This window comes from Nomascus leucogenys, chromosome 21 (assembly GCF_006542625.1).
Source record: "Nomascus leucogenys isolate Asia chromosome 21, Asia_NLE_v1, whole genome shotgun sequence".
Lineage (NCBI taxonomy): Eukaryota > Metazoa > Chordata > Mammalia > Primates > Hylobatidae > Nomascus > Nomascus leucogenys.
Genome location: NC_044401.1, coordinates 79,334,509 through 79,359,718, shown reverse-complemented (window position 1 = coordinate 79,359,718; position 25,210 = coordinate 79,334,509). Strand labels below are relative to the sequence as shown.

At 39.3% G+C, this 25,210-nt stretch overlaps 1 protein-coding gene across 4 annotated transcripts in view; it reads right to left on the bottom strand.

Annotated features, from left to right (window-relative positions):
* The window catches only part of FHIT (fragile histidine triad diadenosine triphosphatase), a 1,530,527-nt gene that overhangs the window by 1,467,290 nt on the left and 38,027 nt on the right, over positions 1–25,210 (bottom strand). For all 4 annotated transcript variants that reach the window (XM_030801707.1, XM_030801706.1, XM_030801712.1 and 1 more), the window contains exon 2: positions 9,979–10,027. The gene's annotated coding sequence lies outside the window, so the exon portion shown is untranslated. The remainder of the gene's footprint in view (positions 1–9,978; positions 10,028–25,210) is intronic.

Genomic DNA, 25,210 nt, shown 5'->3' with positions numbered 1-25,210 from the left:
AACAATGATAGATTGGATTAAGAAAATGTGGCACATATACACCATGGAATACTATGCAGCCATACAAAAGGATGAGTTCATGTCCTTTGTTGGGACATGGATGAAGCTGGAAAGCATCATTCTCAGCAAACTATCACAAGGACAAAAAACCAAATACCGCATGTTCTCACTCATAGGTGGGAATTGAACAATGAGAACACATGGACACAGGAAGGGGAACATCACCCACCAGGGCCTGTTGTGGGATGGGGGGAAAGAGGAGGGATAGCATTAGGAGATATACCTAATGCTAAATGACGAGTTGATGGGTGCAGCACACCAACATGGCACATGTATACATATGTAACAAACCTGCACGTTGCACACATGTACCCTAAAACTTACAGTATAATAAAAAAATTTTAAAAATGAAAAAAATAAATTTCCCTCTTTCACCTCACACGTAAAGCCCTGTGCTGGTTAATTTTGTGTGTCAACTCAACTGGGCCATGGGGTGCCCAAATTAAATATTATTTCTGGATGTGTCTGTGAGGGTGTTTCTGGGTGAGATTAGCATTTAAACAGAAGGCCATCATCCAGTTTGTTGAACAGAAGAAAAGGAGGAGAAAGGAGAAATTTGCCCTGTTTCTGTTTCACTGTGTAAGCTGGGATACATGATTTCATCTTTCCCTGCCCTCAGACGGGGATTATGCCATTGGCTCCCTTGGTTCTCAGGCCTTAGGACTTGGACTGAATTACACCACCGGCTTTCCTGGGTCTCCAGCTTGCAGACAGCACATCATGGAACTTCTCACCTTCCAGAATCACATAAGCCAATACCTCACAATAAGTAAATAAACCAATAAATAACCTTTTGGTTCTGTTTCTCTGAAGAATCCTGACTAGTATAAGCCCCAGTTTTATTAGGGTGGCCTCCCTCCACAAAGCTATGTACTCAAGGGAAGGTGAGATTATCCCAGAAACGAGATAAAACCTGATTAGTTTAAAACAGGGAAAGGGTAACAGCTGCTCTGATATCCCTTTAGCCCTGAGGGCAGCTGGGCAGACCCAGAGCAGCCAGAGACCCCAAACCCATGCCCTACACACACACATCAGCCACCCCAGCTGTGAGCAGCCTCTTCTGATTGCTTAACATGCTGGCCAAATTGTATTTTCTATGTGCACCATAACAAGAACAAAGTTGGGAAGCAGCAATCTAAGCCACCGGGGATGAGTCCCATTCGGCGTGCCAGTGTCTGATTTAGGAAGGAGCATGGGACTGCAATCAACTAAATGAGACTTAAGGGGAAGTCTGCTCAGGGGTTACAGGAATAGTTCCTTGCTTTTAAAAGGGGATATATAAGAACAGATATTTTATTTTGCCAGTGGATGTTGCCATGTCTGCCTGTGGCTCCCAAAAAGGAACCAGCCTTCTTCGAACTATGAAGGCAGCCAGTCTAAGAACAAAGTCAACACACTGAAGATGGCAGAGGAAAAAGAGCAAGAAATAGGCACTTTGGTAACAATGTTGAGCCACTGAATTAACAAAACTTGAAATTGCACCCCTCCCAGGAGGTCTTATTCCCTGAGATAATTCATTTTTCTTATTCTGATGGATTTTTATTTGGTGGATTTTCAAATGTAACTTGGTAGAGCAATTCACAAAATAATTGACAGTGCTTAGCAATCTGTCAATAGCTGAGTGCTCAAAATCCTCTCCCTGCTACACAGTGACAACCATCAAAGGCACCCTGGTGGGTCCCCAGTTGCTTGGCAAAAGTGGATTGCAGTTAGATTCCAGACATTTAGAGCCAGGATTCTATAATGCCTTCCCATCAATCATGACATCCATGGGGCTCAGCAGGTAGACTTGCAGAGGGCAGGGAGTTTTTTTCTTTTAATTCCCCTATTGTTTGAACCATTTCAAGTTGACTTTTTGATTATTTGCAGCCAAAGGCATCTTCAGTGATAAATCCATCTTCACATAATTAGCAGCAAATTTATGTGGCCTCCTTCGAGCAAAGACTCAGGAGAAAATGATGCAGAGATTCATAATTCCACCCACATTCCCCAAAATCTTTAGATGATGGGTCTTCAGTGAATTCTCCCTACAAAAAAAAGACAACTGAAATGCCAGAAAAAGGATTAATCATGTGATCATCCAACACTTATCATGGGAGTCATAAAGTACCACACAAATGGTGAGGCATCACCTTGTCTCAGTGTTGAATTAGGGGAAGCATAATTTTAAAATATCAATTTGTAGTTTTTGTTATCCCTCCTGTGTATACTGTTCCCTTTCGCGTCTCAAAAACTTCAAGACTTTTTGAGCACTGTCAATTATTTTGTGAATTGCTCTACCAAGTTACATTTGAAAATCCACCAAGAAATCTACTTCTTCCCTTTGTCTCCCAGGCATATTCAAACGCAAAAGACACTAAAAGACAACCCCCAATCCCCTAAAACCAGTCCCCATTAAAGACTTTTCTTCTTCAAAAAAGCCTAAATTCATTGAAGGGAATGTGTTACATCCCAGCAGAAAGGTCCAAAATAAAGACAATTTGCGTTGTTTTGTTTTGCTTAAAAGTGTTGTTCTTTGATCTGTTTAGGTGGGCAGTTGGAGTACAGTAAGGATTGGGCTTTCTTGGTGTTGGAGAGAAGCTGGAGCAGTTCCTTAAAGTAGTGGACGCTGGCACTCTGCTTCCTGGCAGAACTCTAGAGAGGTGACAGGACTTTTGATCGGGATAGTGATGGGATACTGGGAAAATGACTACTAAGGCCTTGAAGCCACAGTGAAAATCCCAGCCTTCTTTGCACGGATACAACAGAGCTACACAACACTGCATGGACAAGAAGCGTCTCATGGTGACCAGTGTGGACTAAAGTTCAGAGGGCCTTTTTAAAAATGTTTTCTGCTATAACAGACCTGCAGCATTTTTGCATCAATGACCTTAAGTGAGTAGACACTCCAAATACCACTTAGAACTTCCCAACATATAGAAGAAAAAAAAAGTAACCAGTTATGCATGTATGCATGCTTGCAATTCATGCAGCATTCAAAACAATTTTTCAGAATGAAATCTTTAAATCAGAATGCACACTCAGTTTGTATTTTTAGTTGATTTGACACATCATGAACAACCAAAGGATTCCATAATACCAGGCCAAGTTCCCACTGTAGGGGTGGAAAGGTGTGATACCTTTCTTCACCTCTCACGAGAGTCACAACCGACACTCCTATAACAAAAGACAGGTCAGCAAGAGAAAAGCATAGCAAATGTATTTAATCAAAGTTTTATGTGACATAGCAGCCTTCCAAAATGAAGACCCAAAGACTCAAGGAAAATAGTTTTTATGCTTAGGTTCAGTGAAGAATGCACAGCTGTGTAGAAATGCGGTAGAACAAAAGGGGTGTGTTCTACTGGAAATAGAAAATAGATTGGTGGTGGTGGGGGTGGGGGTGGGGACCAGCAAGGCCTGACTGTCCAGATTCTTCTTGGCCTCTCTGTGTAACATTCTTTCTCCCCAGTATGGAGCAGGGCCCCTGTGGAATGAGGATCTTCAAGGGAGAAGGAAGAGAGTGACTTTTCTAGGTTTAATGGCTTGCTGTGGGGAAGAGACCGTCTAGTTTCTACGACCCATCTTAGGGAAGAGGAAATCTGGTTTATATGACTTGCTTAAGGGGCGGAAGAGAAGTAGGAGACAGGATTATGGGAGACTGCCAGAAAGACCTTGGTTCTGAGGGCTTTCCAATGTATTTCCTTCAGTTCAAAGTACTCAGCATGCTAAGGTACCATACTTTGGAGGATTGGGTTCTAAGCCCCGACACCACTAGTTATTTAATATTTTCCTTCCTGCAAATCCTGCTACTTTAAAAAAAGGAAAACTAACTGTACAAGAGGTAGTTCTGTAGCTAATGAGCATTATTAAATATTTTCAAAACATTCCAATAAAAGGCAATACCAAACTGCTTTTATTCTAATACTTTCTAAACAACGCCACATTCATTTATGAGGAATTGTATTTCCCTCAATGTCCTGGGCATTAATGAAGATTGAATATAAATAAAAGAATTGCCTTATATGTATGACACTTTAAAGAGTTGAGATTCCCAAATAATACAAAAACATTTTCAAGTCACACATGGTATGTAAAGTGAAAATATTCTTGAAGGAAATATCCTCTAATAATACTTACCTACTTCAGAGGGTGATGGGAAGCTCTATTAACACCAAAGGAACACTTTTAGATCTTCAAATAAAAGCACCATACAAATGCAAAGTATTATTATTATAGTTCTGAAGTAATTTCACACCTAGGGATGAGAAAACCCCAGGCCAAATTTTATTGCTTCTCTCATACGTGATAAACAAGAAATGCCATAAGCAAGGGGCGAGGGGGGTGGTTAGTGGGGGGTGTGATAGTGGGGGAAGTGGAAATCAAACAGAACAAAGACTTCAAAGTTTCTCTTTCACTAGGACTTTGTATTTCCCCAGATGTCATTTAGGGAACTCTCAGGGAAAAAAGAAAAAAAAAAAAAAGTCTCTTAAAGGTCAGAGTTAAGTACAGGGACAAAGTTCTCATTGCTTTTGTACCAGATAAAGCAACAACCGGCTAAGCTGAAAAAAAATAAGCTTGTCTACTTCTATGGGGCACAATTTCTCCCAAAGCATTTCTCAAAAAAAGAGAAAAAAAAAATGGCCAGATGAATTATTACTGAATCACCTGCTAGTATGATGATCTCACCTTGAAGTCAAAAGGTAGCTGCTTTAACAGACACCAGGATTTCTAGTCAGTTACCGAGAGCACTGAGCAAGACAGTCATTTGTTATTGCTGATGGTAGTGGTGGTGATGATGATGAAGATGATAATGATGTTGATGATCACGACTGTGATGATGGTAATTACAGTAATGATAGGATATGGAACAGAAGTTCTCAAACCTGCTGATCAATGGAATCACCCCTAGAGCTTTCTACAATACAGATTTTGGTTCTCCATCTCAGCCCCACTGATTTTGAATCTCTGAAGATAGAACCCAGGAATTTTTTTTAAGTAGCCATCAGAATAACTGAAGTAACAGTATTTGTAAGTAATATAATGATTAAGAATGCGGGCTCTGTGAACAGACTGGCTGGTGTCTTCTCCCAGTTCTAACACTTATTAGCCATGTGACCTTGGAAAAAATACTTAGCATTAAGTCTCAATTTCTACAATATGACCCACGTATAAATTTGACATGCTGTTACTACCTACCTTATAAGGTAGATGCCTAAAGTAGGCAAATTTTTTTAAAAGCACATATTAATTCCAAGAAAGACAAAAAATTTTATATTAAAGAAAACATAATAAATACCAGTTGGCTTAGCAACAGAAAAAAATACATAATCATGATAATGTAAATATTACCTGTTGATTTAAATAAAAATTGTAATATAACTATGTCAGGAGGCTCTGGGGACCAGAAGTGGTAGGAGTGGAAAGGATCAGAGAGCTACTGCTAAAATTGATAAATTAGGACAAAATAATATAAGTACATTATTTAGAAAGAGAGAGGTAAACACCAGAAATATCAGAATAGACAGTCGCTAATTCTGGGGAAGCAATCCAGAGAGAGGTAGAAAGAAGGCATAGATGTTGCAGTTTTTAAATATTTGCTTTTTAATGCTATTTTATTTAAACAATGTAGATACACTGCTTTGATAAAAATAAAAATAAAATGTAAAAGGTAATTTGTAATGCATATAAGTACAATATGGTATTTCCTTATATACTGAGGTTACTATAAAGCTTTTCAATTTACCAAAACTTGCTTTTAAAAAAAAAGATATAATACCTCCAACTATGCAATCAAAATGTCCATTTCTTAAAAGTGTACGATAAAGACTTACTTTTTCCCTGGCACACTCTAAATCCTAAAAAGACATTTGCTGAATTGGGCTGAGGATGGTGGAAAAATATATAAAGAAAAAAGTTCCTTTGTACAATCAAGGTCACAGCAGGAAGATGACATTTTCACCTGGGGTGAAGGCAGGGTTAAGGGAAGACCACTAAGGGATGGTCTAGTGTGCTGGAGTTAGCAAAAATTCCATTAACACTCCAGACTCAAAGGGGGAAAGGGAAGAGGCAGTTACCAGACAGTAGAAAGAGCGGTAGCCGCTGAAGAGAGGCCCCAACAGGAACTGTGGCCTTCCTTAGAGGGATACAGCCATTGCCAACCCACAGTGCTGCAGGGAAGAAAGTAGGGAAGAATATTTCAACGTCGTGTTTCCCGGTCTTCATCCAGTTCCTTCCCCTGGCTAACACAACAGAAAGCCAGCAAACAAAGGAGCCCAGGGAATGCCTGCAATAGAGGTTAGGCCCTTGGTGCAGAGCCGTTTAGAAGAGAGAGGAGCTGGAAGCACAAATGAATACCCAGCACAAGCACTATGCAAGGTTGTTGTTGTTGTTGTTGTTGCTGTCGTTGTTGTTGTTTAATTTGTCTTTTTTTCCTACTCAGCCTCCTAAAACAAGCCCCTCAAATTTTCATCTGTTTAAGAAATATTCATCACATGATAGTGATACACTGATGTTATGCATTTGTTAAAATTTACTAAGCACTTTCATATATACTGTCTTCATGTGATCCTCAAAACAGCCCTGTGCAATAAATAGGGCAAAAGTTATCCTCATTTTACAGGTGAGGAACCTGAGATCTTAAAGAAAGTTAGGAATCTTGCACAGAGTCACAAAGCTAGCAAATGGCAGAGCCAAAACTAGAAGGAATGTTTCCTAATACCCCAGCTAAGCCTCTTTCTACCATATAATACTATCATGCTATTTATTCACAGTAGGAGTGCAAAATTTGATATCCCTGTTAAAAAAAATTAACTAGTTTTGTTTTAGGCACTGCACAGAGCACAGAAGTAGTCAACAAATAAGACACAAGGGGAAATAGAGAAAATTTGCCCATTCCATTCTCATTCTGCATTCCACAAGCAATGCCAGAACTGGAAGTAATTGAGTTTTCAATCACATTTTACACATCAATTAAAAGAAGGTGTTCAGTAGGGTAAGAACAATGTTCTTACCCTACTGAAATAAAAATTCAGAGAAAAGTAGACAAATGTCTAAAGAATATACCTGTTGTGTTTGGGGTTGCTGGGGGTAAACCAAAGAAAATCTCAGTCCCTCCACAATCCCCATGACACAAAGAGACCAGGGCCCCAGAAATTGGGAGGGATGACTTCTCTGCTTCTCTTCTCATTTCCAGCTCTACCCCCACATACATACACATTCTTTGAGAGCTAAGAGAAGCAGCCAAGAGTGACTTCTCTGTACCAAACACAGGAGTACTAGGAAGTTCAGCAAAAGAACCCTTTTTTGAGAGTCTAATAAAGAACTCTGTACTTTTTGTAATCTACTGCAAAACACTGAGCTACTTACACATGATGAAAGAAAGTAATGAGTGGCATTTTAATCGTAAACCTCCAAACACACCATATTTATTCCAAATCTAGCTCACTAATAAATAGACTGTACTATCAATTAGGGTTCTGTAGTTGCAAGCAGAAGAAATCAATTGGCTAATTTAAGAATTATTGGAAGGATATTGGAGTCTCAGCCAATCCATGGCAGAATGGAAAATAAGATTTGGAGGCCATGACTAGCCAAGACAGACATGGAGGCAACAGTGGTCTCATAGTACATGTTGGCAGATCAGAATGCCCACCTAGGACAAGGGAGAATCCTTTAGCTAAAGAATCAAATTCCAAAGAAGGAGCATTTACTTAGCCAAGCTTGTGGTCATACACCCATCCATAGGCTGGGGGCAGGCCCCTGAGTAGGGTCCCTGGTTACAGTTCCACTAGCCTAATTACCTCAAAGAGAAATAAAGGTGCTGTTAGGAAGGAAAAACATATACACAACAGAAAAAAAAAAAAAAGTTGGTGGGGTGGTTCCCTCTATACTACCAAGGCTTTCTTTAAAAATTCTTGAAGAAGCTAACTAGCAGTAGATTCCTAATTTCTCAAGACTATTAATTAGTAATTGATGACAACAAAAGAAGGTAGTTTTCCTAATACCTACAAAACTTCAGCCTAATAACTTTTCACTTCCAGAGGCCTCACTTCCTGTATTACCTGAAAGTTACCTTTTCATTTGATTCCTAAGGACCAAGCAGAATTTTCCCTTCTTTGGTAGCAACACGCTTATTTTAGAAATATTATCCTGAAGCTTCTAAAAAGAATAGACTTATAAAAATGTATAATGAATAAATTCATAAGGATGCTGTTGTTGTTGCTGCTGCTGCCGATGATGATGATGATGATAATGATGATGATATTAATAAGAGCAGTGGCAGCTCACATCTACTGAGCACTTATCATGGGCCAGGACTTCTAAGTCCTTGACACAGAATACTTCATTTAATTCTCCACAATTACATGAAGCCAAAAACAGTATTATCCCCACTTCACAGATCAGGAAACTGAGACTCTAAGAGGGTGAATAAGTTGTCTGCAGTCCAATAGCTAGTAAAAGCCAAATCATGACTAAATCCATGTCTGATTCCAGAGTACCAATTCAACAAAAGCTTTTCACTGAGAATACAGAAAATGGACTGTGCCTGTGTGGAAACATTCCCCAAGAGGAAAGGAAGCACCGTATCTGTGCCAAAAGATTACAAAGCTGTCAAGATGGCTACATCACCACTAAATCCAATTATTTATGAGCATTTATTTCTAAAAGCTATCAAATATTTCTTTATTCCAAGATGTGGCTCAGTGGTCCAGAGACATGTAGTTATATGGCCAAAAATAAGAATTATCTACTGCTTAAGATAGTATTTTCTTCACTTATGTTCAACAATTATGGCAAAATTCCAAGCCAACCAGTTTTCATGCACCAGAGTTTAGTTGCCCCAAAGCAAATCCTAAGAAAAGAGGATTTTTTTAGAACTCATATTTTGATTATCTAAAAGGGGTTTTCTCCAATATCCCTGTAAAATTCTTCTTTGCCCTCCAAATAAACATGAAAAATTCAGCCCCAGAAGTCGATTTGTCAAGAAGTTAGGAAGAACTTAAAGTATAAGGTAAATCAAAATGGCTTTTCAACTTTAACTAAAGTGGTCATAGTTATGACTGCTGTAATAAAAATGACAGAAAAAACCCTAAAAGTGTCCAAAATGTAATTTATGATGAAAACAAATGTAAAATTATAGCATATTTCACCCTGGCCACCAAAGACTCTTGATGAAACTGCAGCCCTATAATTGCCCAGAATGAATTCTTTAAATTAAAATACTTCATGCAGAACAGAAATTAAACAATGAATCAAAGAACAATGCTGTACAGAGGTATGCTCATAAATATACCTAGCAAAGAGGAAACAATTACATTTTTCCATGTAAAAACCAACTTGATTGCAATGTTTCACAAGAGGCCAAGTAGGTACTTTTCCCATTGCTTCAAGCTTGGAAGTTCATTTCCTGTAATTCATTTAGGGCTCAGAGTGACTGGGTGGAATGAAATTAGATACACCAAATTCAGTGGCTCTTTTCTTTCTACAAAACTGGTTCTTCCATGCAACTGCACAACTGACTTTCGCAATAAATTTCATCCAACCCAATTGAAATGCCACTCTGCATTTTATTTTAAATGCTTTATTTGGCCAGCTAGTTTTATTTAACTATTGGCCAGAAGTGGTACAAGTGCATTCTTTTTCAATCTAGCATTAATCTTAGTAAACTTAGCTCCATTGGAATGTCTTAAGTGCTGAGAAGAAAGCAAAAGTCAGCAAGCATACAATTGCATTTGTCTGCTCTCAACACATCATTTTATTTCCTCCTGCTCTCTGCTAACTATTGCTCAGCACTTTTGCCTAACAGGGAGGACAAGCAGGTGGTTAAGGAAGTTGTCCTGTCAGCTATATCTTTAGTCCAAGTGTTTAAATCTCTGAATAAAAGAAAAATCAATGTTGTAAAGGCAATGTTTGTCAAGGCCATGTAATAAATACACTTACCTTTACAGACTGTTCTCAATGGATTTCTCTTCTTTCCTGAGCTTCAAAGCTACAAAGAGATAAAAATGAAAGACAGAGTTGTCTGTGAGTAAAACAACAAACATTTTCTCCCCATGTCTCTAAATAGAATTTCCATATGCCATGGTATATGGTGCTAGCCAAATAAACCATTGATAAAACTTGTGCCTCATACCTCCCGCACAAGAGGCCAAAAAAAGACAGTCAGAAACTGAAAATGGTGCACACATCTACCCAGAATTGAAGCACACAAACCTTGGCCAAATCTACAGTCAAATCTTTTGGAGTGTGTACTCCTCAACAGAATGGGAACGGCTTATAAAGTAGAGAGATGAAAATCAAATTAAACATGAGTGTGACACACTCAATCTGACTAAGCATTTTATTTTCTTATTTTTGTCATCTTTCTTGCATGCTCTATTTCCATTTCTCTGAAAAAGTTTCACTTAGGGATGCCTATTCCATTTATACGACGTGCATGGTCCTTCTAATATAAACCTCATCACTTGCTCCGTAATATATGTGTGCAGGATTACAGGGAGAATCGCCCTTCCTGTACGTAGACTGCAGCCGTCTCTCAGAAGAAACTCACAAAACAGAGGAAGCCACAACTTGACATTTCAAATCAAATCTTGTTCACTTCAGCTCTCTGTGATCAAAACATAAATACTATGCACTGACCACACACAAATCAATGTGACAAAAGATCTGCAAAAGCAACAGTAATAACTTACAGTTTCATGAAGCTGGTTCTTTAATCACCCAACCTTACTCATAAGGTGACTCTATAGCCACTAGTAATGGGAATATGACTCTTTCTCTCATTTTTGGCTAGGTCCTAACATCTCTGAAAGGTGCAGTAGTTGGGGACAGACAACTACACCATAGTTTTTTCACGGTTCTTTTTTTTCCCTTCAATATCTGAAGGGATTGTTTTAGCTTTTACTGGGCTACTTCCTTCCACATCCCTCTATTCCACCAAAGAATGCATGACCACCAAAGAACAGGTCAGACTAACGGGCTAAGATGTAAATTTCAGACTATTAATGCAGGAGATAAGTCCATTCTATGGGACAGCATCAGAAATTTCTCCTTCGCCCTGAGCTACACGGTTTACCAATGAGTTTAGAACAAGCATAGTTTGGAGAATACTAGATAAAATAGTATAATATGGCACTTGTGAAATCTAAGAGATGAATAATCTGATAACATGGAGATTGAGCTGAATCCCTTTCCACTTCAAGCACAGAAATGCTAAACAAAATACAATGATGACTTAAAATACATATATGTGTGTGTATGTGTGTATATATGTGTGTGTATATGTATATACATATGTGCATATATATACACACGTGTACATATATACATACACATGTGTATATATATACCCACATATATATACACGCACATAGATACATAAACACACACACACACACACACACACACATACATATAGCCAAGCCCAAAAGAAAGAGAAAAAGCCGTCTGGGAAGTGAGAAGAGCCTCTGCTCAGCCGCCAACCATCAGGGAAGTGAGGAGCCCCTCTGCCCGGCCACCCAGCTATCTGGGAAGTGAGGAGCCCCTCTGCCCGGCTGCTGCCCTGTCCGGGAAGTGAGGAGCACCTCTGCCCGGCAGCCACCCTGTCTGGGAAGTGAGGAGCGCCTCTGCCAGGCCGCCCAACCGTCTGGGAAGTGAGGAGCGCCTCTGCCCGGCCGCTGTGCAACCTTCCAAGTGTGAAGTGACAGCCTTGTGCGTGATCTTTTCTGTCTTCCCCAAGTTTGCATTTTCGACATTAAAGTTTACTTTTTAGTTAAAAAAAAAAAAGAGAGAAAAAGCCAATATAAAACTATATGGATGTAGAGTTTCTAGAATGAAAGACATGAGTCCTCTTGAAAAAGTATACCAATATCTCAAAAAGATAAATAAAAGCAAATCCATGCTTTGATACATCAGAATGAAACCACAGAATGCAGAGATAAAAATAAAGTCTTAAAGTCAACCAGAGAAGGAAAAAAAAAAGAGACTTCTGGCAAAAGAACATGTCATCAGCAAAAATAAAAGTAAAGCAACAGTCCGGACACTGTCTCACGCCTGTAATCCCAGCACTTTGGGACGCCAAGGCAGGTAGATCACCTGAAGTCAGGAGTTTGAGACCAGCCTGGCCAACGTGGTGAAATCTTGTCTCTACTAAAATATAAAAATTAGCTGGGCGTGGTGGTGGGCGCCTGTAATCCCAGCTACTCAGGAGGCTGAGGCAGGAGGATCGCTTGAACCCAGGAGGCAGAGGTTGCAGTGAGCTGAAATTGCGCCATTGCACTCCAGCCTTGGCAAAAAGAGAGAAACTTTTTCTCAAAAAATAAAAATAAAAAATAAGCCCATGCTAAACCTATCATTCAAGAATAATAGAGAACAATAGATAAATAAGAACATTTTTCAAAAAAAAAAAAAGATTGTTTAGTGCTCACAGTTTACTTTTGCCAAAAGAAATACTAAAATAAGATATGCTTGAATAAGTGGGAATTTATCCCAGAAGGAAGGAGTGAGAAACAAGAAGCAATAGTGAACAGAGAAATTAGTAAGCATGATGGTAAATCTAGTAACTTTAATAATAAGTAATGGGTATTGATTAATAATTATTAAGCCCTACTTTTAAAAAAACAAAACAAAACAATTTTTAGCGTTTGCCAATAAAGTGAAACTGAGTGGTTTATCACAATCATATGGAATAAAGAAGGGGGTAATAAATTGTTTAGAAGAAGGACAGAAATACTACTTAAGGCATTAAAGATGTGCATTAAAACTACTGATTAACTTGTTAAGGATAACCAGCATTTCTTTCTCTGTCTATATAGCCAGAGGCCCTTACACACGTACTCACAGAGATTTGTAGAATGTTGACATTCTACAAATGTATTGCCAAGATGGCAAAAAATACAGAAAACAACCCAAACATCTATCAGCAATATGATAAACACTTTTTTTACATATTCTTAGAATGGATTATTATATAACTTTGGAAAAATCAATGAAACAGTTACCCACATCAACACAGATACCTCTCAAATATGATGTAAAACAAAAGAAGCAAGTCACAGAAAGCTATACATATTATTCTATTTGTATAACATTCAAAAAGGCAAAATAAATACTGTGTTGTTTTTGAATATAAAGTATAAGTGGTATAAAACAAAATAAAGTCAGGGAAGAAATTTACATAGAATTCAGGCTATCTTTATCAGGAGAGTGGGAGAGGAGATAGAATACATGAGAGGGATGGGGGGGATTCTGGAATCTGGTAATGCGCTGTTTCTTGGCCTAGAAAGAGGTATCTAGACAATCAGTTTATTATTTTCTTTAAACTGCATATGTATCCTTGCACAAATTATTTTGCATGTATGCTCTATTTCCGAATTTTATTTTTTTTTCTTTTTTTTTTCTTTTTTTTTTTTATTATACTTTAGGTTTTAGGGTACATGTGCATAATGTGCAGGTTTGTCACATATGTATCCATGTGCCATGTTGATTTCCTGCACCCATTAACTCGTCATTTAGCATTAGGTATATCTCCTAATGCTGTCCCTACCCCCTACCCCCAACCCACAACAGTCCCTGGAATGTGATGTTCCCCTTCCTGTGTCTATGAGTTCTCATTGTTCAATTCCCACCTATGAGTGAGAACATGCGGTGTTTGGTTTTTTGTCCTTGCGATAGTTTACTGAGAATGATGTTTTCCAGTTTCATCCATGTCCCTACAAAGGACATGAACTCATCATTTTTTATGGCTGCATAGTATTCCATGGTGTATATGTGCCACATTTTCTTAATCCAGTCTATCGTTGTTGGACATTTGGGTTGGTTCCAACTCTTTGGTATTGTGAATAGTGCCGCAATAAGCATGTGTTTGCATGTGTCTTTATAGCAGCATGATTTATAGTCCTTTGGGTATATACCCAGTAATGGGATGGCTGGGTCAAATGGTATTTCTAGTTCTAGATCCCTGAGGAATCGCCACACTGACTTCCACAATGGTTGAACTAGTTTACAGTCCCACCAACAGTGTAAAAGTGTTCCTATTTCTCCACATCCTCTCCAGCACCTGTTGTTTCCTGACTTTTTAATGATGGCCATTCTAACTGGTGTGAGATGGTATCTCACTGTGGTTTTGATTTGCATTTCTCTGACGGCCAGTGATGATGAGCATTTCTTCATGTGTTTTTTGGCTGCATAAATGTCTTCTTTTGAGAAGTGTCTGTTCATGTCCTTTGCCCACCTTATTTCCGAATTTTAAAACATATAAGAGTAACCACCAAAAGAATAGAAATTTCCAAATCAATAGGGGAAACACCATGGAGTAAATGCAATCTATTCTCTGTACAACATTGAAATGGAAGGGAGAAAGAAGCAAAGGAAAACACGCTGAACAGAAAATACAAAAGAAAATATTTTACTAAGTCCAACAGTGTCAGGAATCAGGGTAAGCACATCTGTTAAAATTTTATCCAAACGAATGTTTTAAAATCTTGCTATGTGTTGTTTATAAGAAACAAATTTAAACATAAGTTTTGAAAAGAAAAGTGTGGGTAAGTACACACCAAGGAAATAGGAACCAAAAAAAAGCTGATGGAATAAGTTATTGTTAGGCATGACTGAAGTTAGCAATAATAGAAGAGAAAGTATTTATATTCGTTTTTTTAATTTTATTATTATTATACTTTAAGTTTTAGGGTACATGTGCACAACGTGCAAGTCTGTTACACATGTATACCTGTGCCATGTTGCTGTGCTGCACCCATTAACTCATCATTTAGCATTAGGTATATCTCCTAATGCTATCGCTCCCCTCTCCCTCCACACCACAACAGTCCCCGGTGGGTGATGTTCCCCTTCCTGTGTCCATGTGTTCTCATTGTTCAATTCCCACCTATGAGTGAGAACATGCGGTGTTTGGTTTTTTGTCCTTAGGATAGTTTGCTGAGAATGATGGGTTCCAGCTTCATCCATGTCCCTACAAAGGACATGAACTCATCATTTTTTATGGCTGCATAGTATTCCATGGTGTATATGTGCCACATTTTCTTAATCCAGTCTATCGTTGTTGGACATTTGGGTCAGTTCCAAGTCTTTGCTATTGCGAATAGTGCCGCAATAAACATACATGTGCATGTGTCTTTATAGCAGCATGATTTATCATACTTTGGGTATATACCCAGTAATGGGATGGCTGGGTCAAATGGTAATTGTAGTTCTAGATCCCTGAGGAATCGCCACACTGACTTCCACAATGGCTGAACTAGTTTATGGTCCCAACAACAGTGTAAAAGTGTTCCTGTTTCTCCACATCCTCTCCAGCACCTGTTGCTTCCTGACTTTTTAATGATGGCCATTCTAACTGGTGTGAGATGCTATCTCATTGTGGTTTTGATTTGCATGTCTCTGATGGCCAGTGATGATGACCAATTTTTCATGTGTCTTCTGGCTGCATAAATGTCTTCTTTTGAGAAGTGTCTGTTCATATCCTTCACCCACTTTTTGATGGGGTTGTTTTTGTCTCGTAAATTTGTTTGAGGTCATTGTAGAGTCTGGATATTAGCCCTTTGTCAGATGAGTAGGTTGCAAAAATTTTCTCCCATTCTGTAGGTTGCCTGCTTACTCTGATGGTAGTTTCTTTTGCTGTGCAGAAGCTCTTTAGTTTAATTAGATCCCATTTGTCAATTTTGGCTTTTGTTGCCATTGCTTTTGGTGTTTTAGACATGAAGTCCTTGCTCATGCCTATGTCCTGAATGGTATTGCCTAGGTTGTCTTCTAGGGTTTTTATGGTTTTAGGTCTAACATGTAAGTCTTTAATCCATCTTGAATTAACTTTTGTATAAGGTGTAAGGAAGGGATCCAGTTGCAGCTTTCTACACATGGCCAGCAGTTTTCCCAGCACCATTTATTAAATAGGGAATCCTTTCCCCATTGCTTGTTTTTGTCAGGTTTGTCAAAGGTCAGATGGTTGTAGATATGCAGCATTACTTCTGAGGGCTCTGTTCTGTTCCATTGGTCTATATCTCTGTTTTGGTACCAGTACCATGCTGTTTTGGTTACTGTAGCCTTGTAGTATAGTTTGAAGTCAGGTAGCGTGATGCCTCCAGCTTTGTTCTTTTGGCTGAGGATTGACTTGGCAATGTGGGCTCTTTTTTGGTTCCATATGAACTTTAAAGTAGTTTTCTCCAATTCTGTGAGGGAAGTCATTGGTAGCTTGAAGGGGATGGCATTGAATCTATAAATTACCTTGGGCAGTATGGCCATTTTCACGATATTGATTCTTCCTACCCATGAGCATGGAATGTTCTTCCATTTGTTTGTATCCTCTTTGATTTCATTGAGCAGTGGTTTGTAGTTCTCCTTGAAGAGGTCCTTCACATCCCTTGTAAGTTGGATTCCTAGGTATTTTATTCTCTTTGAGGCAATTGTGAATGGGAGTTCACTCATGATTTGGCTCTCTGTTTGTCTCTTACTGGTGTAAAAGAATGCTTCTGATTTTTGCACATTGATTTTGTATCCTGAGACTTTGCTGAAGTTGCTAATCAGCTTAAGGAGATTTTGGGCTGAGACCATAGGGTTTTCTAGATATACAATCATGTCACCTGCAAACAGAGACCATTTGACTTCCTCTTTCCTAACCAAATGCCCTTTATTTCCTTCTCCTGCCTGATTGCCCTGGCCAGAACTTCCAACACTATGTCGAATAGGAGTGGTGAGAGAGGGCATCCCTGTCTTGTGCCAGTTTTCAAAGGGAATGCTTCCAGTTTTTGTCCATTCAGTATGATATTGGCTGTGGGTTTGTCATAGATAGCTCTTATTATTTTGAGATACGTCCCATCAATATCTAATTTATTGAGAGTTTTTAGCATGAAAGGTTGTTGAATTTTGTCAAAGGCCTTTTCTGCATCTATTGAGATAATCATGTGGTTTTTGTCTTTGGTTCCATTTATATGCTGGATTACATTTATTGATTTGCATATGTTGAACCAGCCTTGCATCCCAGGGATGAAGCCCACTTGATCATGGTGTATAAGCTTTTTGATGTGCTGCTGGATTCAGTTTGCCAGCATTTTACTGAGGATTTCTGCATCGATGTTCATCAGGGATATTGGTCTAAAATTCTCTTTTTTTGTTGTGTCTCTGCCAGGCTTTGGTATCAAGATGATGCTGGCCTCATAAAATGAGTTAGGGAGGATTCCCTCTTTTTCTATTGATTGGAAGTTTCAGAAGGAATGGTACCAGTTCCTCCTTGTACCTCTGGTAGAATTCAGCTGTGAATCCATCTGGTCCTGGATTTTTTTTGGTTGGTAAGCTATTAATTATTGCCTCAATTTCAGAGCCTGTTATTGGTCTATTCAGAGATTCAACTTCTTCCTGGTTTAGTCTTGGGAGGGTGCATGTGTCTGGGAATTTATCCAATTCTTCAGATTTTCTAGCTTATTTGCGTAGAGTATTTGTTTCTTTATAGTACTTATTTCTTTATAGTATTCTCTGATGGTAGTTTGTATTTCTGTGGGATCAGTGGTGATATCCCCTTTATCATTTTTTATTGTGTCTATTTGATTCTTTTCTCTTTTCTTCTTTATTAGTCTTGCTAGCAGTCGATCAATTTTGTTGATCTTTTCAAAAAACCAGCTCCTGGATTCATTGATTTTTTGAAGGGTTTTTTGTGTCTCCATTTCCTTCAGTTCTGCTCTGATCTTAGTTATTTCTTGCCTTCTGCTAGCTTTTGAATGTGTTTGCTCTTGCTTCTCTGGTTCTTGTAATTGTGATATTAGGGTGTCAATTTTAGATCCTTCCTGCTTTCTCTTGTGGGCATTTAGTGCTATAAATTTCCCTCTACACATTGCTTTGAATGTGTCCCAGAGATTCTGGTATGTTGTATCTTTGTTCTCATTGGTTTCAAAGAACATCTTTATTTCTGCCTTCGTTTCGTGACGTACTCAGTAGTCATTCAGGAGCAGGTTGTTCAGTTTCCATGTAGTTGAGCGGTTTTGAGTGAGTTTCTTAATCCTGAGTTCTAGTTTGATTGCACTGTGGTCTGAGAGACAGTTTCTTATAATTTCTGTTCTTTCACATTTGCTGAGGAGTGCTTTAGTTCCACCTATGTGGTCAATTTTGGAATAGGTGTGGTGTGGTGCTGAAAAGAATGTATATTCTGTTGATTTGGGGTGGAGAGTTCTGTAGATGTCTATTAGGTCCGCTTGGTGCAGAGCTGAGTTCAATTCCTGGATATTCTTGTTAAGTTTCTGTCTCGTGGATCTGTGTAATGTTGACAGTGGGGTGTTAAAGTCTCCCATTATTATTGTGTGGGAGTCTAAGTCTCTTTGTAGGTCACTAAGGACTTGCTTTATGAATCTGGGTGGTCCTATATTGGGTGCATATATATTTAGGATAGTTAGCTCTTCTTGTTGAATTGATCCCTTTACCATTATGCAGTGGCCTTCTTTGTCTCTTTTGATCTTTGTTGGTTTAAAGACTGTTTTATCAGAGACTAGGATTGCAACTCCTGCCTTGTTTTGTTTTCCATTTGCTTGGTAGGTCTTCCTCCATCCTTTATTTTGAGCCTACGTGTGTCTCTGTACGTGAGATGGGTCTCCTGAATACAGCACACTGATGGGTCTTGACTCTTTATCCAATTTGCCAATCTGTGTCTTTTAATTGGAGCATTTAGCCCATTTACATTTAAGGTTAATATTGTTATGTGTGAATTTGATCCTGTCATTATGATGTTTGCTGGTTATTTTGCTTGTTAGTTGATGCAGTTTCTTCCTAGCCTTGATGGTCTTTACAATTTGGCATGTTTTTGCAGTGGCTGGTACTGGTTGTTCCTTTCCAAGTTTAGTGCTTCCTTCAGGAGCTCTATTAGGGCAGGCCTGGTAGTGACAAAATTTCTCAGCATTTGCTTGTCTGTAAAGGATTTTATTTCTCCTTAACTTATGAAACTTAGTTTGGCTGGATATGAAATTCTGGGTTGAAAATTCTTTTCTTTAAGAATGTTGAATATCGGCCCCCACTCTCTTCTGGCTTGTAGAGTTTCTGCCGAGTGATCCGCTGTTTGTCTGATGGGCTTCCCTTTGTGGGTAAACTGACCTTTCTCTCTGGCCGCCCTTAACATTTTTTCCTTCATTTCAACTTTGGTGAATCTGACAATTATGTGTCTTGGAGTTGCTCTTCTTGAAGAGTATCTTTGTGGCGTTCTCTGTATTTCCTGAATTTGAATGTTGGCCTGCCTTGCTAGGTTGGGGAAGTTCTCCTGGATAATATCCTGCAGAGTGTTTTCCAACTTGGTTCCATTCTCCCCGTCACTTTCAGGTACGCCAATCAGACGTAGATTTGGTCTTTTCACATAGTCCCATATTTCTTAGAGGCTTTGTTTGTTTCTTTTTATTCTTTTTTCTCTAAACTTCTCTTCTCACTTTATTTCATTCATTTCATCTTCCATCATTGATGCCCTTTCTTCTGGTTGATCGCATTGGCTACTGAGGCTTCTGCATTCATCACGTACTTCTCGTGCCGTGGTTTTCAGCTCCATCTGGTCCTTTAAGGACTTCTCTATGTTGGTTATTCTAGTTAGCCATTCGTCTAATTTTTTTTTCAAGGTTTTTAACTTCTTTGCCATTGGTTCGAACTTCCTCCTTTAGCTCGGAGTAGTTTGATCTTCTGAAGCCTTCTTCTCTCAACTCATCAAAGTCCTTCTCCGTCCAGCTTTGTTCCGTTGCTGGTGAGGAGCTGCGTTCCTTTGCAGGAGGAGAGGCGCTCTGATTTTTAGAGTTTCCAGTTTTTCTGCTCTGTTTTTTCCCCATCTTTGTGGTTTTATCTACCTTTGGTCCTTGATGATGGTGACGTACAGATGGGTTTTTGATGTGGATGTCCTTTCTCTTTGTTAGTTTTCCTTCTAACAGTCAGGACGCTCAGCTGCAGGTCTGTTGGAGTTTGCTGGAGGTCCACTCCAGACCCTGTTTGCCTGGGTATCAGCAGTATTGGCTGCAGAATAGTGGATATTGGTGAACCGCAAATGCTGCTGCCTGATCGTCCCTCTGGAAGTTTTGTCTCAGAGGAGTACCCGGCCATGTGAGGTGTTAGACCACCCCTACTGGGTGGTACCTCCCAGTTAGGCTACTCGGGGGTCAGGGACCCACTTGAGGAGGCAGTCTGCCTGTTCTCAGATCTCAAGCTGCATGCTGGGAGAACCACTACTCTCTTCAAAGCTGTCAGTCAGACAGGGACATTTAAGTCTGCAGAGGTTCCTGTTGAATTTTTGTTTGTCTGTGCCCTGCCCCCAGAGGTGGAGCCTACAGAGACAGGCAGGCCTCCTTGAGCTGTGGTGGGCTCCACCCAGATCGAGCTTCCTGGCTGCTTTGTTTACCTGCTCAAGCCCCCTCCCCCAGCCTCGCTGCTGCCTTGCAGTTTGATCTCAGACTGTTGTGCTAGCAATGAACAAGACTCCATGGGCGTAGGACCCTCCGAGCCAGGTGCAGGATATAATCCCCTGGTGTGCCATTTGTTAAGCCTGTTGGAAAAGCGTAGTATTAGGGTGGGAGTGACCCAATTTTCCAGGTGCCGTCTGTCACCCCTCTCTTTGACTAGGAAAGGGAATTCCCTGACCCCTTGCGCTTTCCGGGTGAGGCAATGCCTCGCCCTGCTTCCGCTCATGCACAGTGTGCTGCACCCACTGTACGGCTCTCCCCAGTGAGATGAACCTGGTACCTCAGTTGGAAATGCAGAAATCACCTGTCTTCTGTGTCGCTCATGCTGGGAGCTGTAGACTGGAGCTGTTCCTATTCGGCCATCTTGGCTCCACCCCCCATTTTTTATTGACATCTAACAAATTATCCAAAAACTAGATATTTAAAAATAAAAGTAAGAATTTATTATCTCTCACGGTTTCTACAGATCAAGAATCCTGGCAGGGTTCAGCAGGATGGCTTTTCTGTATGCTATAACGCCTGAGGCTTCAGGTAGGAGACTTGAAAGTTAGGGGCTGGAATCATCTGAAATCTCATGCCCTCAAATATCTAAGTTAGGGGCTGGGATCATCTGAAGACTCATGCCCTCACATATCTGCCAGTTGTTGCTCAGGGCTGGCTGAGACCACAGCTAGGGCTAGCAGCTGGAATACGTCCATGTGGCCTCTCCATGTGGCTTGAGTTTCCTCACAACATGGTGGCTGAGTTCCAAAGACAAGTTCTGAGAGAAGCTGTGTTTTTTACGACCTAGGCTCAGAAATCACATAACACCATTTACACTGCACTCCACTGGTCAGGTCAGTCACAAACCCCCACCCAGACTAAAAGAAAGTGAACAACAGCCTTGCCACCCTCAATGAGGAAGTGTCTGTTACACTGTAAGAAGAGCACAGGATTGGATAAATGTGCTGATGTGATCACCTTTGGAAAATGCAATCTGCCACAACATTCTTTACAAGCACATATGAAACATAAGCAAAAATTAAACATATAGTAGGCCTGAAAGTAGTTTCAAGAATATCAAACAATAGATATCAAAGGTTTCTTATCATAATGCATTAAAGTTGGAAAAGAATTATTAAATATGATTTCTAAAATATGTTTGAAAATTACTATTTTATGACAGTTTCCCTTTCTGAATTGGGATTAGACAAGGACCTTAACTAAATCCCACTGGATGAAGGTCCACATCTGGAGTCAAAAGAGATCACCAGTTTGGTTGTGGATACATTGAATTTGAAGTGCCTTAGAGACATCTAAAGGAAAATATCCAGGTAAGCAGTTGGGTAGATGGGACTGTAGCTCAGAGGGGAGGCCTGAGAGTGGTAAGTTATCTGTAAGTAGGAAGTAACTGCAGTTGTGAATATGGATGCGACTGTCCAGGGAGTCAATATAAGTAGAAAGACAAAAGGGCCTAGGACTGATCCGTGAGCAAGTTCAACATCTAACAGTTGTGTTGAGGAGGATGAATCCTACATAAGAGAGAGAACAGTTGCCAGAGAAGTAAAACGAAATCCTAAAGATTCACAGAAAGGTCAAGCGATATAAATACTAAAAAAAGCCCAATATAAAGGTCATTGAGGAACTCAACAGGAACTGTTTTGTGGACTGATAGAGGCAGAATTCAGTTTGGAGTTGGTTAAGACAGAGTGGAAGTCATTAAACAAAAACAATGAGTAAAGACAATCCTAGATAAGTTTGGCTGTGATTGGGGAGGAAAGAGTGGTAACTAAAGGACGAAGGGCTGGAAGAGGGTTTGTTTGTATAGTTTTTAAACAGAAAAAAAGCTGAGTACGTATCAAGGTAATGGAGAAGATCTATTTAAGATGCAGAGTGAGTGTAGAAGAGAAAGGGTAACAAGTACTGAAGGTTCCTGAGAAGGTTGAAAGGGACAGCTGGTAGGACTGGTTTTAAACTGAGATTTGGCCTCACCATATTCATATAGTGTCTTATGATAGGAACCCATGCTATTGTCTTAACGTACTACTTTCTCTTGTGTTTATGTTTTCTCACCCTAATTAGAATCTAAGCTCTCTAAAATTTACGGCCTTTATTGTTCAAACCAACCCCACCTTACTCACATGTTGAAAGCCCCAGATTCTATCCCAGCACCCAACAGTCATTCAATAAACAGTCATGTGTCACTTAGTAATGGGAGTATATTCTGAGAAATGCACCCATAGGTGATATTGTCATTGCACAAACATCACTGCATGTACTTACACAAACCTAGAAAGTATAGCCCACTATACACTTATCCTATATGGTATAGCCTATTATTCCTAGGTGACAGACCTGTAAAGCATGTTACTGTCCTAAATGCTGTAAGTAATTGTAATACAATGGTAAGTATTTGTGTATCTAAACATCTAAACATATAAAAGGTATGGCAAAAATACAGTATTATAATGTTATGAAACCATGGTCCTATATGCAGTCCATCATTGACTGAAATGTCATTATGTGGCACACAACCGTACTTGTTGAATAAACTAATACAAGCAGATTCTGCCATCTTTGTGTACATCTTTGTGTAAATCTAAAAATGTGTGTGTGTGTATGTGTTTGTGTGTGTCCTAGCTATCCAAAATGGGAGCAAGTCAGAACCCAAAAGTTCTTGTTCCAGAGTATAGATATCTAGACAATAGTCAGGAATAGGCACTCAAATTAGCCCTCTCTTTCCCATGTTTTCCTTGACCTAAAAATCCAAGGATCTAAACTACAGGCCATGAAAACATTTTCACGTACAGTTACAATGTTATACCACTCCCCACTTTCCTCATGCCTAATTCATCCATATTTTGTTCTAGAGCAGACAATCTCTGTATCCTTCATTTGACCTCCTGCAAGACATAAATTTAAATGAATCCAAATAGTTTGGGCTTCAGTTCTCCTAAAAGAAATAAACATGGAAGTAGAGCAGTACAGGCCAATAACACACTGATTTATCTTCCTGGTTTTTCAGAGGATAGCCCTCCAAAAAATCTTTAAAAACCTCAAGCCTCTCAATCCATGGATCCAAACCCCAGCTCCCTTAAAAATAGGTCTGAATTTAAACAAATATCTTTCCCAAATATAGAAACCTGCTTTGATGGTGATTCATCTTATCCCAATAGAAACCTTTCTCTGGGTACCATCCAACTGCACCATTCTTAAGGCAACATTACCTGAAACTGAGGGATTTGCCTCTATTGTTGCATTCTGCAGCCCTCACCTGACTTAACTGCCATATTAAGGAATTGGTTGTTGACCTTTAAGTCTTTAACAATTATTTACATACCTAGGAAAGAGTCTGTGCATTCAGGTACAAGAATGAAGACACCGAATAAATTCAGACCTCGTTTTCATTTTTATGCTACGTTCAGTGAGCTGTTACTGCAGACAAATTATTGCAGCATTCTTTCAAATGATAGCCAATTTTCAACTAAGAGAAGATTCTTAAACCCCTTTCTAAAACCTTTTCCTGCATATCGGTGAAAACCAGGCAGTTGGAAAACACAGCTCTGGTTAAACCACCTAATGATAAATTAATATTTTAAACACATGGAATTATTTAAGAATCTGCATAATAATTTAAACCCTCATAAGACATAGCAGCAAAGGCCCCAAAAACCTAACACTTCTCAGATATATTCCTAGAAGTTTTATTTCAATTTATATGTACACATTTCTTATAGAATATTTTCAGAATTTCCGAAACTCAGATACATTTAGAGTCCAGGGAGGTGACCAGAATAATTCTTACTTTTGTTATTTACCTGGGGAGCTAATCAATATTGTCAAAATGTATGGGAAAGTCTTTCTATTTGACCATAAGTTCAGCAATAACACGGACCACATCTGTCTTGCTCTATATCAAATCTACATCTTCTAGAACACTGTCTGCCACATATACTCAATAAAATTTCTTTAATAAAGGAATATTATAAGTTTTCATTATTACTAGAAATGAAAATTGATTGCAAATTATTGATTGCAAATTATTAAGGAAAGGTTAGTTTTGAGTTTTGTTCTTGGTTTTCATTCATTCTCTTAATTTGTACTCCATGCTTTCACAAGACAATAAGTTATCTCTATACTGAAGCCTACCCTTCTATGGCCTGAGACACATGCACACAACACGACATGCCCTTGCCACATCTATTCAATGCTGTCATATTTGCCATGCATCAGAAAAATAAATTTACCAAGTAGCAGAAGCTCTGGAAAATCATTAGGTGACATCTGAGGAGCAGAATACCAATCAGCCAATAATTAGCATCTGAAAATTCATACAGTCACAGACAAATCAAATTCCATGAAATCTCAGGGAGCATGACCCTGGCTGGGTTGGTGCCCAGGCAATGGGTAAGCAGTAAATTGTACCACCCCAACAGGACTGGAAGGTGCCATGGCTAGTCTAACCCCAGGGGGAGACATGCTGACAATGTGGCATTTGCACAGGGATGCCCTAACATGGACCCAGTATGTTTTCTCAGAATGGGATGACATTTTAAGTCAAATAGCTCTGTTCCCAATAGCACAGGTCCTCCCCCAAACTCTAATAGCCTGAATTTGAGAAAAAGAGGTTCTTGGGGAGAAACTGAGGTTTTGCAGATGCAATATTAAAACAATCCATTTATAAGGAGGGCAAAACCAGATATTCAGTGTTTAACCTCATTTGCTACCTTTCCATCATTACATAGACCTCAGATAGCCTTAGACTTAAAAAATCA